The sequence below is a fragment of the Macrobrachium nipponense genome, chromosome 13, assembly GCF_015104395.2.
Source record: "Macrobrachium nipponense isolate FS-2020 chromosome 13, ASM1510439v2, whole genome shotgun sequence".
In the NCBI taxonomy this organism is placed as follows: Eukaryota; Metazoa; Arthropoda; class Malacostraca; order Decapoda; family Palaemonidae; genus Macrobrachium; species Macrobrachium nipponense.
In genome coordinates this window covers 96,021,774-96,036,773 of record NC_087206.1, presented here as the reverse complement: position 1 = coordinate 96,036,773, position 15,000 = coordinate 96,021,774, and positions in this window count along the sequence as shown.

Below are 15,000 nucleotides of genomic sequence, written 5' to 3'. Positions count from 1 at the left end.
GCGGAAAACTGGCTTGACTTCTGGAAGTGAGTGAAGAATCGTGCAATCAAACCCCTTCCATCTATCACACAAGATTTTCCTGGAAGAAAGAATCACCAATACGAGAAACGACATCTTCGTGCTACGCAGAGTGATATATGGAACTCAATCTAATCTTCGCCTCCTCACTACGGACCACGTATACAGGTATCTGATTTTCATTCTGTTCCGACATTGCTGCCTATAATAGCGTGACTCATTCCAACTGACTTTTTACGCAAGTTAAATAACCTAATAGATAATAGCGCATGGAATAATCTTGAACAACAAGACAAAGTTTTAAACTTATCCAACACCCCCCTTACTGTAAATCAACATTTAATTTTAAATTAGGCTTATCCTTTGCCCTAATGCCAGACCGCAAAAACAACCTAGACTTCATAGTGGCTTTTGATAAATTCATATCTGACAAAAACTACAGCCGTGAAGAGATATGTTTAAAAGGAGTGTTACTAAATGCTTTAACTGACCTTCATAAGAATATCCTGTTCCCGCAGATTCATGATAGCCATCCACTCGCTAAAAAAGTTAGATGTTATAATAAGTAGATCCGACAAAGACGGCAAAATTGTAATAATGGACAAAGACTTCTACCTCGACAAATCAACCAGCTCCTTAGCGACACAAATACTTACGAAAACTGACGAAAAATCCCTCCAGAACGTTTCCACAGAATTTTTTCGGAAAGTAAGATTAATTGGCCAAGACAAAAAAGAGTATTGAATATTAGAGAAATTTAAAGTAATTAATCCTAAATTACCCTACTTTTATGGTCTTCCCAAAACTCACAAAGACAATCTTCCATTCAGACCCATCGTTTCATGCGCCGAGCTTTCAATTACAAAATTTCTAAATGGTTAGCTGGCCTCCTTTCTCCTTTTTTAGGCACTTTTTCTCCCAGTCACATCAAACATTCGGAAGACTTTTGTCACAAATTCAGAGAAGCACATATACCACTTCACAACATAAAACTTTTAAGCCTTGACGTAGACTCCCTATTCACAAAAGTACCAGTACAGGACGTTCTTCAGTTTTTAAGGGAAAAATTATCCCCCTATTCAGATCATTTCCCTTTGGCACTTGACAAAATAATAAAGTTAGTTGAATTATGTGCATCTAATAACGTATTTTCATTCGGGAATCATTCTACAAGCAAATTCGGGGTGTAGTATGGGTAGTCCTTTAAGTCCTATTTTAGCCAATCTGTACATGGAATACTTTGAAACTACAGTAATAAATGCAATAAAACCCAAAAACATGCTGTGGATGAGATACGTGGATGACATACTAACATTTTGGGATAATAAGTGGGTAATTTTAATGAATTCCTCTCAAATTAACGCATTAGTGCCCAGCATCAAATTTAAAGTTGAATGGGAAACAGACAACAAAATTCCTTTTCTTGATGTTTTAATAATCAGAGACGACAGAATACAAATTTACCATATACAGAAAACCAACGTTCTCACTTTCATATATTCACTATTTTAGCTATCATGACAATACCATCAAGATAGGTCTAGCTAGCAACCTATTCTTAAGAGCCTTACGAATTTGTTCCCCAGATTTTCCTGGAAAAAGAATTTGAACTAATTCGCAAGCAACTTCATCTTTAAAGTATCCTGACCATATAATTGAGAAAGCAATTCAAAAAGCAAACGTAATTTTCTACCGACCCCCTAAAGACAAGACAGAGACACACCCAACAATAAAATAAAAATTCCCCACCTGGAGACGATTAAGAGAGTAACTCACACCCTTGGGAAATCCAACCTTTGCATTTACCTACCCAAATACCTTAGCCAATCCCTGATTAACGTCCAACAAAAGACATCGCCCAAAGACTCTGGGGTATATGAGATCCCATGCCAGGACTGTGACCAATCTTACATCGGATTTACAGGTAAATCACTTCCCCAGAAGATTAAATACAACACAAACGGTCAGTTAGGTATGGACAACAGAACTCGGCTATTTTCAATCATATAAATGACATAACCATAGAATAAACTGGAATATGTCACGTGTAATTTATAGCAGCAACTGCCGGTACAAGAGTCAAATGATGGAATCGGCCTTAATAAAGAGAAGCAGGTAATGAACATCTCAAAAGGGAATTGGACATCCGACATCGTCGACGCAGTGTTCATTCAACCAACGCTTAAGAAGATTAAAGGAAGATTATCAGGCGGTGACCTAAATTGGCTTACTTGTGGACGAATCTCTTGGTATAAAATACACCTTTTCTGTAAACTTTTCTCATTCATATACCTGGAAGAGAGAGACAGGCAGTCTCTGAAATATAGTACTTTTCTCTCTACATTTTGGTGTTTTATGGGCTCCTTTTATTAGATGGAATTCTGTTGTTACAGAACATTTTTACCAGTCATATCTATATATATATATATATATATATATCTATATATATATATATATATATATATATCTATATTATATATATATATATATATATGATATGTATATATATATATATATATATTATATTATATGTATATATATGTATATATATATATATATATATATATAATATATATATATATATATATATATATATATATATATATATATATATATATATATATATATATATATAGATAGATATGAGTTATACCACATTACCATGATTCATATACATACATCGAGCTACAAATGTCCTTTAATATCTTATTCGCCCTACTTCGGAATTAATATATTTTCATATATGTAAACAGAGGTAGAGCGAATTAGATATTAAAGGACGCTTGTAGTTCGTGATATATATATATATATATATATATATATAATATATATATATATATATATATATATACTCTCTCTCTCTCTCTCTCTCTCTCTCTCTCTCTCTCTACTCTCTCAAAATTTTTTAACTCAAGTATTTCTGTGTGTTGTTCACTTGGTGTTCACCTATTATATATTTATCAATCGGGTGTCGTTCTAGTTATTATTAATATATCATTTCCAATTGTTCTTTTCTGTTTTATTAAGCAGAAATCGTCTTCCTAAGATTTTAACTGTTTTCTCTCTCTCTCTCTCTCTCTCTCTCTCTCTCTCTCTCTCTCTCTCTCTCTCTCTCTCTCTCGAGTAGTGCCATTTTGCTTGGTGAAACAGATATCATGCATTTAACATACGTCCTGGAAATTGAAAAATATCTAGAAGTGTTCGTGAACTGTCGTGATAAGATTAGTGTAAAAATAGTAGGATAAAGCGTCTACTACTGTGGAAAGAAATGACGAAATTTTGCATGTCTAGCAGATTCGCAATATGATGAGGTAGCAGAAAGGGAGCTGGCATTTCTCATCTATGAGATCAACAACAGCCCTAATCAAAAAGATACAAAAGCATTCATAAACATATTAGAAGGATATGATCCTTCAAACTGGAACAAATCAACAGAAAACTTGAAAATAATTGAAGAAGTTCCAAATAAAATCCAAGTGGTCAAGAGACTCATAAAGAAAATTTACATAAATAAACATATTCCGACAAAGAAAATGAATAAGGTGAACATTGTGAATATCCTAATTAATGCTATAGGAGAAAGAAAGCCGAAAGCATGCAAACTGTGTAAGGTGTGGTATAGCATAATCAATCCACAAAACCTGATCAGAAAATGTTCTGCATGCAACATTCCAACGCATCCTCAATGTGCTGAAGTAATGCAAGATATGAGTAAGGATACCAGAATATTTTGCTCAACATGTCTATCATGGATAGACAATGTTATTAAATTAAGACTTAATGTACAAATAGTTGAGGATGAAGAAGAAGAGGAAGAGGAAGAAGAAGAGGAAAACGGAAGAGTAGAAAACAAAACTGAAATGACAGAAAAAAATAAGGAAAACAAAGAGCAAGACAAGAGTATGGATGCAGAGATACTTATCGATACTACATATGAGGCAATCAAGCAGCATACATATGAAGAAATAAATTACCACATGACAACACAAAATAAAACCACAAAGAGGCTCTACCCAGATCTGCACACTGATGGGAAAGAGGAAAAAATAGACAAGAAAGACAAAGTCTGCACCCTTTTGAAAAGAGGGAATTGCAGATTCGGAGAAAGATGTTACTACAAACATCCCAAGGTATGTCTCAACTATGAAATCTATGGTAAATATGCATACCTAGATGGCTATGAGGATGATTGCTGAGATCTACATCCAAAAATATGCAAAAACCTAAAAGAAGGAAAAGGATGTAAGTTCGACAAAAAATGTAAATATATGCACCCTGTAGCCATGAATCAAAATCAATTAGATAATCAGTCAAATGATAAAATCCAAAATAGGAAAGAAACAAATAAAGAGAGGAACAAAGAACATGAGGTGAAGAAAAAAATCAAGCCATCACTGCGATATGGAGTGTCAGCAAAGAATTTCCAAGCATCAGCTCCAAGATACAGCACAAGATACAGCTCAAGAGATAAATACTGTATGTACGATGCTAGGGGATATTGCAGATACGGAGAAAATTGCAGATTCAGACACAAAATGAATAATTATGGTGAAGAAAGATCAAATATTATGGAAAAGTTAGATTTTTTAATGCCAGAATTTCTGGAAATGAAGAAAAGAACAACATACCAGAACAGGAGAGATGAAGGAGAAAACACCCCCTAATACTAAAGAGTTTGACACAATAATAGAAAAATTGGATGATATATGTAGAAATCACAAGGACTGGACCCTTCTCCTATCCGAAGACTTTAACTTTCCTTTCGTAGACTGGAAAGAACGAATAGGAGATTGTGGTTGTATTTATACATATAAAAAGAGAGTAATAGTAGTGCAGAAGATAAGAGGCAAGAAAAGCTATTAGATATGCGACTAGAATACAACATTCAACAAATAAATCACATGCCAACAAGAAAGGAAAATACTTTAGACTTAGTATTTGTGAGCGAGGTGAATTATGTTAAAGAAATAATAGTTTATAATGCGAGTATTTCAGACCATAATGTCATAGAATTAACAGTCTATTCCAAGGCAAGTGAAAACAGAGATAAGCAAGAAATGAAAAAGTGGGAAGGATATGGAAAATACAACTTCTACAGTAAAAATATAAAATGGTCAGAAATAAATGAAGAATTAAACAAAGATTGGGATAACATTTTCGTAAGTGATGATATAAAGGTAAAGACTGAGAAAATAGTGGATAAATATATACCGAAGAAGAAAAGTAAACATCAGTCATGCATACCAAGAGACAGAAGGATCTTGTTCCAGAAAATCAGAAAGTGGAAAAAAGGTCTTGCAAAAGAGAAAAAATGCATGGAAAGTGATCGAACTAAAAAGTAAAATAGAAAATGCAGAATAAAAGATTATACAATCAAAAGAAAATGAAAAACGGAACTTGGAAGAAAAATCCCTAGTAAATATCAAGCAAAACCCCAAACTATTGTACTGGTATGCGAAAAAGATGAATAAAAGAAGAATAGAAATAGGCCCTCTAAGAATTGAAGGGAGATTAACGAATGAAAAAAAAGGAAATATGCAACATATTGGCAGAACGATATAAGAGAGAATTCACCCCTAGAATTGATAATGAAGATAAAGATATAGAAGTAAGGGACGAAAATAGTGAATATTTAGCAGACATAGATATTAATGAAGCTGATATTGTGCAGGCTATTAATGAAATTAAAAATGGAAAAGTACACAAACCCAACTGTTAGTCCACCGTGAGAACATATACAAAAATATGAAAAGTGGAAATGAAACAGATGTACTTTATCTAGACTTTGCAAAAGCTTTTGACAAGGTAGATCACAATATATTAGCAAAGAAAATTAGAAAACATAATATATTGGATAAAGTAGGAAGATGGTTAAAAGAATTTTTACACAACAGAAAACAGATAGTTATTGCAAACGATGAGAAATCGATGAAGCTAAGGTAATATCCGGTGTGCCACAAGGTACGGTATTAGCTGCATTACTGTTTGTTATTATGATTGCAGACATAGACAGTAATGTTAGGGACTTGGTAGTGAGTAGTTTCGCCGATGACACAAGAATAAGTAGAGAAATTGCTTGTGATGAAGATAGGAACGCGCTACAAAGAGACCTTAACAAAGTATATGATTGGGCAGAGGTAAATAGGATGGTATTTAACTCTGATAAATTTGAATCAATAAATTATGGAGACAGAAGGAAAGCTATATGCATATAGGTGACCTAATAATGAGACAATCACAAATAAGGAAGCAGTTAAAGACCTTGGTGTGATGATGAATAGGAACATGTTATGCAATGATGAAATAGCAATTCTATTGGCAAAATACTAAGCAAAAATGGGAATGTTGTTGTGGCACTTCAAAACAAGAAAACCTGAACACATGATTATGCTTTATAAAACATATTTTCGTAGTCCACTTGAATATTGCAATATGATATGGTACCCACACTATCAAAAGGATATTGCCCAAATAAAGAATGCACAAAGGTCCTTTACAGCTAGAATAGAAGTTTAGGATCTTGACTACTAGGAAAGACTACAATCCTTAAAATTATATAGTCTAGAAAGGAGAAGAGAACGCTACATGATAATTCAGGCATGGAATCAGATAGAAGGAATTGCCGAAAACATCATAGAGCTAAAAATATCAGAAAGAACAAGCAGAGGTAGATTAATAGTGCCCAAAACTATACCAGGAAAAATAAGGAAAGCACACAGGACAGTAATCCACTACGCACCAGCATCAATAATGCAGGGTCTATTCAATGCGTTGCCAGCTCATCTGAGGAATATATCAGGAGTGAGCGTAGATGTGTTTAAGAATAAGCTCGACAAATATCTAACCTGCATCCTAGACCTTCCAAGATTGAAAGATGCAAAATATACTGAAAGATGCATTAGCAACTCTCTGGTAGACATTAGAGGTGCCTCACACTGAGGGCCCTGGGGCAACCCGAACAAGATGTTAAGGTCTGTAAGGTCTCTCTCTCTCTCTCTCTCTCTCTCTCTCTCTCTCTCTCTCTCTCTCTCTCTCTCAACTTTAAAATTTCTCTGTTATTACTTAGTTATTCTGTATTATTTTTTAAGTCGGGTATCTTTCTACTTATGGTTTTACTTCCTTTCCAATTGTTCTTTTTTATTTTTTCAAGGAGAGGTCGTCCATCCACAATTTTATTTTTTTTCCAAATTCTAGCTGCTCTCTCTCTCTCTCTCTCACACACACTTTCTTTCTTGCAGCAATTTTCAGCTCTATAGTTTTCGAGTTTTGTTTTAGCTCATATTTTTTCCTTTGGACGGAAACCTTTCGATACCAGTTTTATTTCTTCACCAACTCCTCTGAACTGAAATCATTTCAACATATTCTGTTACTCCTAAAGTTTCGGTCGAATTTTTTGTTTTTGTTTTTTTTGTTTTACTATTCTGTTATCCAGCCAGATAGTCCAGGTGCCAAACTTAGATTTTTTTGCATGACTTTGTTTTGTGGCTTGCCTAATGTTTTTTTTACTGATTCCCCCTATTTTGGAGGTGCTGAATTGAAATCCGAATGATGCCACTCTGGCATCCTTGAAGGTTCTGAGATATTCAAGATGGCTGCCAATATGCCGGCCGTATTTTGTCATTTTTCTTTTATTGACAATATTCTTGCTAAACTGTCATTTTAAAAGGTAAAACTTGAAAGGATCATGTTACAATGAGCAATTTCCATGCTCTGATGAGCAGATAATAACTGGTTATCATCATTATACTCAATTATTTTCATTAAATTTTATGTTTTGTTTGTTTATTTACAATGAAATAGGAAATATTGATCATATGATATCTACATTTATAAAATCTATTTTAAATGTTTTTAGGAAGTTAAACTTTGGACCCAAAAGCAAGAAATTTCAATTTGAATATGTCACAACTTTGAATAAGCACATAATCATATTATATATAAAATTACGTTCTAAAACGTTCTATTTTGCAAAACTAAATTTTTTCTTTATTATGCTCCATGACTTGGTGGCATGCACATGCCTATTAGTTTTGTCGGATGTGTTGGAACTCGTATGAGTGCCACTGGACTGAAGGAACTTATGGAGGCAGCTTTTGAAGGGGTAATCAAAATGTTATCTGGAAAGAAATTCCCACAAAATGTTAGAACTCGTCGGCTGGTTGCATAACTTCTTTGCTGTGTGAGCCACCAGTGTCATAGCTACGAAGACATGTTACAGATACTGGACACGAGCAAATGAGAGCATGACAACAAATTTATGGGTTGATTGCTTAATCAAACCAGTGTTTATAATGATGCTCTTTGTAAGAGCAGAGAGAAAGAGAGGCAGAATGGCCCCTTTATCTGATAGCAGTGAAGATGATTATGCCATATTTCTTTACTGTTGATCACATTGACTATGCCAGGTATGGTTTATACTACTTGGAATCCATGAGCAAACTGCCAAGGGAGGTCCTTAATTCTATTATGATATGAGAACATGTAATGCGGCATCAAGCAGGCATCTGGAAGGGATGGTCTGATATGTTCATAGAGACCACGTTTATGAGATATGGCCATGGCCCTGGAGGACTGGTGGGCATTTCTCTTAAACCAGCTGCCATGATAAGATGGGCACTTAGTTTACACCACTGCAGCCAGTTTGTTAACAGTCTTGTTGAAATGAAAGAAAACTATAATCAGGTACATATTATTTCACACAAGAAGGAGTTGGATACTCGCAGACATGCTGATGAAACTGACGGAAAGAAAACCCATGAGAAGCTGTCATCTGTCATTGATCCTTTGAGTCCAGATGAACATCAAGATGACCCTGTCAACATAGCTTCTGGGGCTGTGAAATATAGCCAAGTGAATGTTGATGAAGCAGTTGCCATGGGAATTGAGCAGATAGTAGAATTTTATGAATCATGGCCGGCAGGGTTCCATAATCTGATCCGAACTAGAGTTAAAACACTGTCTGACACTACGGAGAGCGTTACTATTGATCCATCACCCGCATTTGACACTGCTCTGATATACCCTAGAGTAATGGGTATTTTGGCAACAAGAGACATTGATTTGAAGCATGTATTTAACAATAAATTCGCTCCAGTGCAACATCAATGTTTGATGACAGTGGCCTTATGAGAATAACAAAGACAGAAAACCAGTATTAAAGAGGAATGTACAGGTTAAGCAATCTTCTTGCTCAAACTACAAAGATCAACTAATTCAAGAAGTGCTAAGCATTGATGGATGTGCAATACTGTGGGTAGTTCATTGGCCATCAAAAGGGACCATCCATGACTACACTGATAGCTTTGTTGACTACATCATGAGCAAGCTCAGTAAGAATGACATGTATTTAGTTTTTGACTGGTACTATGATTACAGTATTAAAGATGGGACAAGGAGCGGACGTGCAGGGGTCGTTACCAGACAATACCAACTGAAGCTAGATATGCCACTACCAAAACAGAGTGTTATCCTCAATGTTACATACAACAAGAAGCAACTGATTGAAATTATTTGCCAGCAATTGGCATCAAGGATATCATCTTTACAATTAGCTCATGAAGCTTACAAACACAAGCAAGTCCTTAAGGGAGGTAACCTAGACGTGTTCAGGTTGAAGAAGGAGCTTGCTTGTCAAGATATGACCTCAAAACTACACAAGGAAAGGCAGATGCTATCATTGTACAACAGGTGATTCATCTTGCAAGAGAAGGAAGGTGTTCAATCAAGTTATTTGTGATGGCACTGATGTGTTTCTCCTTCTTGCACACTATTACCATGGTAACATCATTAACATTCTTGTTGTGATGGAAGGGACAAGTGCCATGAGATCAGTGTGCAGCATTTCTGATACAGTGATCAAACATCAGGACAATTGAAGATTTTTTTAGCAGCCCATGCACTCACTGGATGTGACACGACAGCTTACATGTGAGACATTGGAAAGACTACAGCTATGAAGATCGTGAGAAAGGGTAATGCACTAGAAAAATTAGGGGATGAACAAAGTGACTTTAGTGCTATGTTGATGAAGCCAGCAAGTTTATTGTCACGTGCTATGGTTGCCATGAAATCACTTTGTCAGAGGCTTGTTATCAGGTGTGGTTGGCAAAAAACAGGTAACAGAAAAGCCACTAAGATGCCAGCACTGAAGTCCTTGCCAACCACTGAGGAAATTCACAGAAAATGTGAAGCGTGCTCACCATCAAGTGTTTTTCTGGAAATATGTGAAGGAGCCAGATCCTCCAAACCTTGAATCTACATTATACGGCTGGCAAAAATAGGAATATTCAAAAGTCCCTTTTCTATGTAACAATTCCTCCAAGTACCAAATCAGCTCCAGAAGAGACTCGCAGATGATTCGATGTGGATACTTTGGTAATGAGTCATGCAAATCTCGAAGGTGTGGTTGCATGAGTAGTCAACTATCTTGTACAATCTTTGGTGCTTGCAGTGCATGTGGTAACTGCTATAATCCTTGCTTACCAACCCGCCCACCGATTGTACACGACCATGCCTGCTATAAATACATGTAAAACGTATCTTAATTCACTTTCCTGTATACTCTCATAGATGACCGCTTGTGCGCTGTCGACACGTTAGAGGAAATAAACCTAAGATAACTGAAATCTTTATAGGTCTTTAGGAAACTTGATACACCAGCTACATGCTGACGAGAAAAAGATAATAAGAATAATTGAGAAGATTCTATATGAATTAAATGCCGTTGAAACAGCTATAATATTCAATGCTACTGCCCTCAGAGAAGGCCTCCTTCCTTATTATTATTATTATTATTATTATTATTTTTTTTTTGCTCTACTATCACAGTCCTCCAATTCGACTGGGTGGTATTTATAGTGTGGGGTTCCGGGTGAATTGGTATTTATAGTGTGGGGTTCCGGGTTGCATCCTGCCTCCTTAGGAGTCCATCCCTTTTCTTACTATGTGCGCCGTTTCTAGGATCACACTCTTCTGCATGAGTCCTGGAGCTACTTCAGTTTTTCTAGATTCCTTTTCAGGGATCTTGGGATCGTGCCTAGTGCTCCTATGATTATGGGTACGATTTACACTGGCATATCCCATATTCTTCTTATTTCTATTTTCAGATCTTGATACTTATCCATTTTTTCCCTCTCTTTCTCTTCAACTCTGGTGTCCCATGGTATTGCAACATCAATGAGTGATACTTTCTGCTTGACTTTGTCAATCATCGTCACGTCTGGTCTATTTGTACGTATCACCCTATCCGTTCTGATACCATAGTCGCAGAGGATCTTTGCGTGATCATTTTCTATCACTCCCCCTGGTTGGTGCTCGTACCACTTATTACTGCAAGGTAGCTGATGTTTCTTGCACAGGCTCCAGTGGAGGGCTTTTGCCACTGAATCATGCCTCTTTTTGTACTGGTTCTGTGCAAGTGCTGGGCATTCGCTTGCTATGTGGTTTATGGTTTCATTTTTCGTATTGCACTTCCTACATATGGAAGATGTTATTTCCGTCTTTGAATATATCTGGTTCTTAGGGCCTGATCTTGTGCCGCTGTTATCATTCCTTCAGTTTCCTTCTTTAGCTCTCCCCTCTGTAGCCATTGCAATGTGTTATCGCATGCTAGTTCTTTAGTCTGTCTCATGTATTGTCTGTGCTTTGGTTTGTTGTGCCAGTCCTCTGTTCTGTCTGTCATTCTCCTGTCTCTGTATATTTGTGGGTCTTCGTCTACTTTTATTAGTCCTTCTTCCCATGCACTCTTTAGCCACTCGTCTTCACTGGTTTTCAGATATTGCCCCAGTGCTCTGTTCTCGATGTTGACGCAGTCCTCTATACTTTAGTATTCCCTCCCTCCCCTCCTTCCTTTGTATTATGCAATAGTCTGTCCCGTATTTGCTCTTGGTGTTGTGCTTTGTGTATTGTCATATGTTTCCTGGTTTTCTGATCTATGCTGCAGAGTTCTGCCTTCGTCCATTCCACTATTCCTGCGATGTATTTGATTACTGGCACTGCCCATGTGTTTATGGCTTTTATCATATTTTCGGCGTTGAGGTTTGACTTGAGTATCGCCTTGAGTCTCTGCATATATTCTTTCCTGATCGTGTCCTTCATCTCTTGGTGTTTTATATCCCCTCCTTCCATAATTCCCAGGTATTTGTATCCTGTCTCATCTATGTGTTTGATGTTGCTCCCATCTGGTAGCTTTATCCCTTCAGTTCTCATTACTTTGCCCCTTTTTGTATGTTGACTAAGGCGCATTTTTCTATTCCAAACTCCATCCTGATGTCCCCAGATTACAACCCTTACAGTCTGGATTAGGGTATCTATTTCCTTGATGCTCTTACCATACAGCTTGATGTCGTCCATGAACATCAGATGGTTGATTCTGTTGCCTCTTTTCTTGAGTTGGTACCCGGCATCCATCTTCTGTAGTACTTTTGTCATGATTATTATTATTATTATTATTATTATTATTATTATTATTATTATTGTTATTATTATTATTATTATTATTGTTATTATTATTATTATTATATAAAACGTCTCATGAAACTTACCTTCAATATATTACGTACATAAAAATTAAACTATTGTCAAAAACCGAATGTTTTAATACCAAAATGCAGGAATTTGTGTGCATTTCATTATAAGTGAGACCTAAAAGATTTAGCGCTTTGAGTGTCAACAAGTCTGCAGGTACGGGTGGAAGAGAACAGAAATATTTCGAGGATTTGATTGGTAACATTACTTGTCTTTTTCTCTTCCTCATCCAAACTACTTTCCTTAAGCTAAGGGATCAGTTGCCTTGATTTGTTTCCCTCAATTATTTCGGCCGAAAACATTTAATACTTTGCCTTCCTCTCGACCTACTAACCTTAAGCTTCATCCAGCCCCCTTCACTCTTTCCTCTTTACTCATCCTTACCACATGTCCAAACTCTTTCAGTCTTGACTCTCCTATCAAGTCAGTGATCTTTACCACTCCTGCACTTCTAATTTTTCTCCTATTTTAGCATCCCGTGCAGAGATATCCTAAAAATCTAAATCAGCATCCTCATCCCTGTTTGGTCCTGCTTCTGTCCCACAGTCCTTTTTAATATCCTTGCTACCAAACAATTCATCATCACAGGTCCTATCACGGTACAATAGATCAATGTAACATCAATATTTTTAGTTTATCTGGCATCCCTGTAAAAATAACCTATCCCCTCCCTGCTTGCTGGACACCATGACCTCACTTTTACCGATATTTGCTTCCATACCACCCCATTCAAGAGATTCCTGTCAATCTTTTATACTTGTTTGTAATTCTTCTTCAGTCTGCCATAATCACCAGATCATCTTCATTTAACTATTGCCATAATTTTCATTCCTAATCTTTTCACTCAATACATCAGTACCCAGTACAAACAAACGTGCCAAGTCCCTATTCTTGATGAAAACCAATTCTAAATTCGAACATTTCTGTTTTGGCATGGTAGGTTTATACTGCTACTCTTGTTTTTGTATACACATTTCAACCAACCTAATCAACTTCTCTGGTACTTCCCTCTTTCTTAAGCAGCAAATGCCTTATCTACAAATGCACAATAGAAGATTCGATTACCTTCCAGCCACTGTATTATAAACACATCATCAACAACGAATTTACCTTCAGATTTTCTTCTCAGTCATTTGGGATAACTTCTTTCTCCCTGAGACCCTTAGTAGTTCTGATATCCATTCTTTCCCCTCAGTACCAGGTAACTTCAGCAATTCAATTTCCACCTCTGATGGACCTGGAGCAGGGGGAAAACGTTGTAATAGTATGTATATGTTGTCAATAATTCAAAAAGAATAACAGGGGAAGAGAACAGTGTGTGATTGGATTATTTAAATGCAATGACAAGCAGCATTGTTGGTGGTATGTTGTTTGTGGTTCCAAAGATCATGGAATGGTTAAATGTGTTAATTTCGTGTGGAAAATATCTTGATAAATGAAACCACACACTTTCTAAAAAAGAAAACTCACAGGTATACTTGGGAAAAAATTAGGAAGGAAAGATTTTGCTAAATTATGATTTGATACTAAGGGCATGTTGAAAGGCAATAGTCAAGATAGTTATAAGTTAATGATAGAGAGTGAAAGTAAAAAATTTGGCGGTTTCTCTAATGAGGATGTAACAAAAGCATATACTAAGTAGAAAATGGTGGAATTGCGGTCAAGGATTGAAGGAACATAGATAGTAGCATATATAAGGAGCCTGAAAAAAAAATAATTCCCAAGGTCATAGCGGTTTTTATGTTTTAGTTATAGGGTGGTAGGGAGAGGATAAAAAATACATTTAGTGCAGGATGAAGAAATGAGAGATTTAGTAAACGGAAGTAGATTATTTCCGGTGTAATTGCATGACAGAAAAAAACCTTGCCCAGGTGGTTAACAGAAAGTGAGAGAGAAAAAGAAGTCTGATAAAAATAGAGGGGAGAATAATATCAGTAAGAAGTTGAAAAGGTTATAAAGTATTTCTACTGGAAAATGAATTTAAAAACAGTAGAAAGAATAACGAATAAATGGATCTGAGGACGGGATCAATGGAGCAAGCATTTCAAAATGCTTCCAGTTTGGAAATATACCCGTCTAAGAGGTGAAGACTTCAATAAAAGAAGGGGGTCGAAGCAGTTATTTCATGTTTGAAAATGCTGGATGAGATTGTTGAGGATGCAAGGAAGGCGATTATAATGTTGGATAACTAAAATATGACGGAATTACAAGTGGATGAAGAGGTTTGTTTCGGTACGCGTAGATGAAGGAAAGGTTAAGAAAGATTGGGTGGGATCAATAATTGTTCCATTGTATAACTGTAAAAGTGACCAAGGAAACTGTAAAATTTCATATGCATAATGTTACTTAGTATAGCAAGGCAGATGTATAGTAGGTTTTGATCGAGAGAACATGAGAGAAAACGAAAGGTTTGATAGGGAAGAGCAATTTGGTGTAGACAAGGGACTGGTTGTCTGT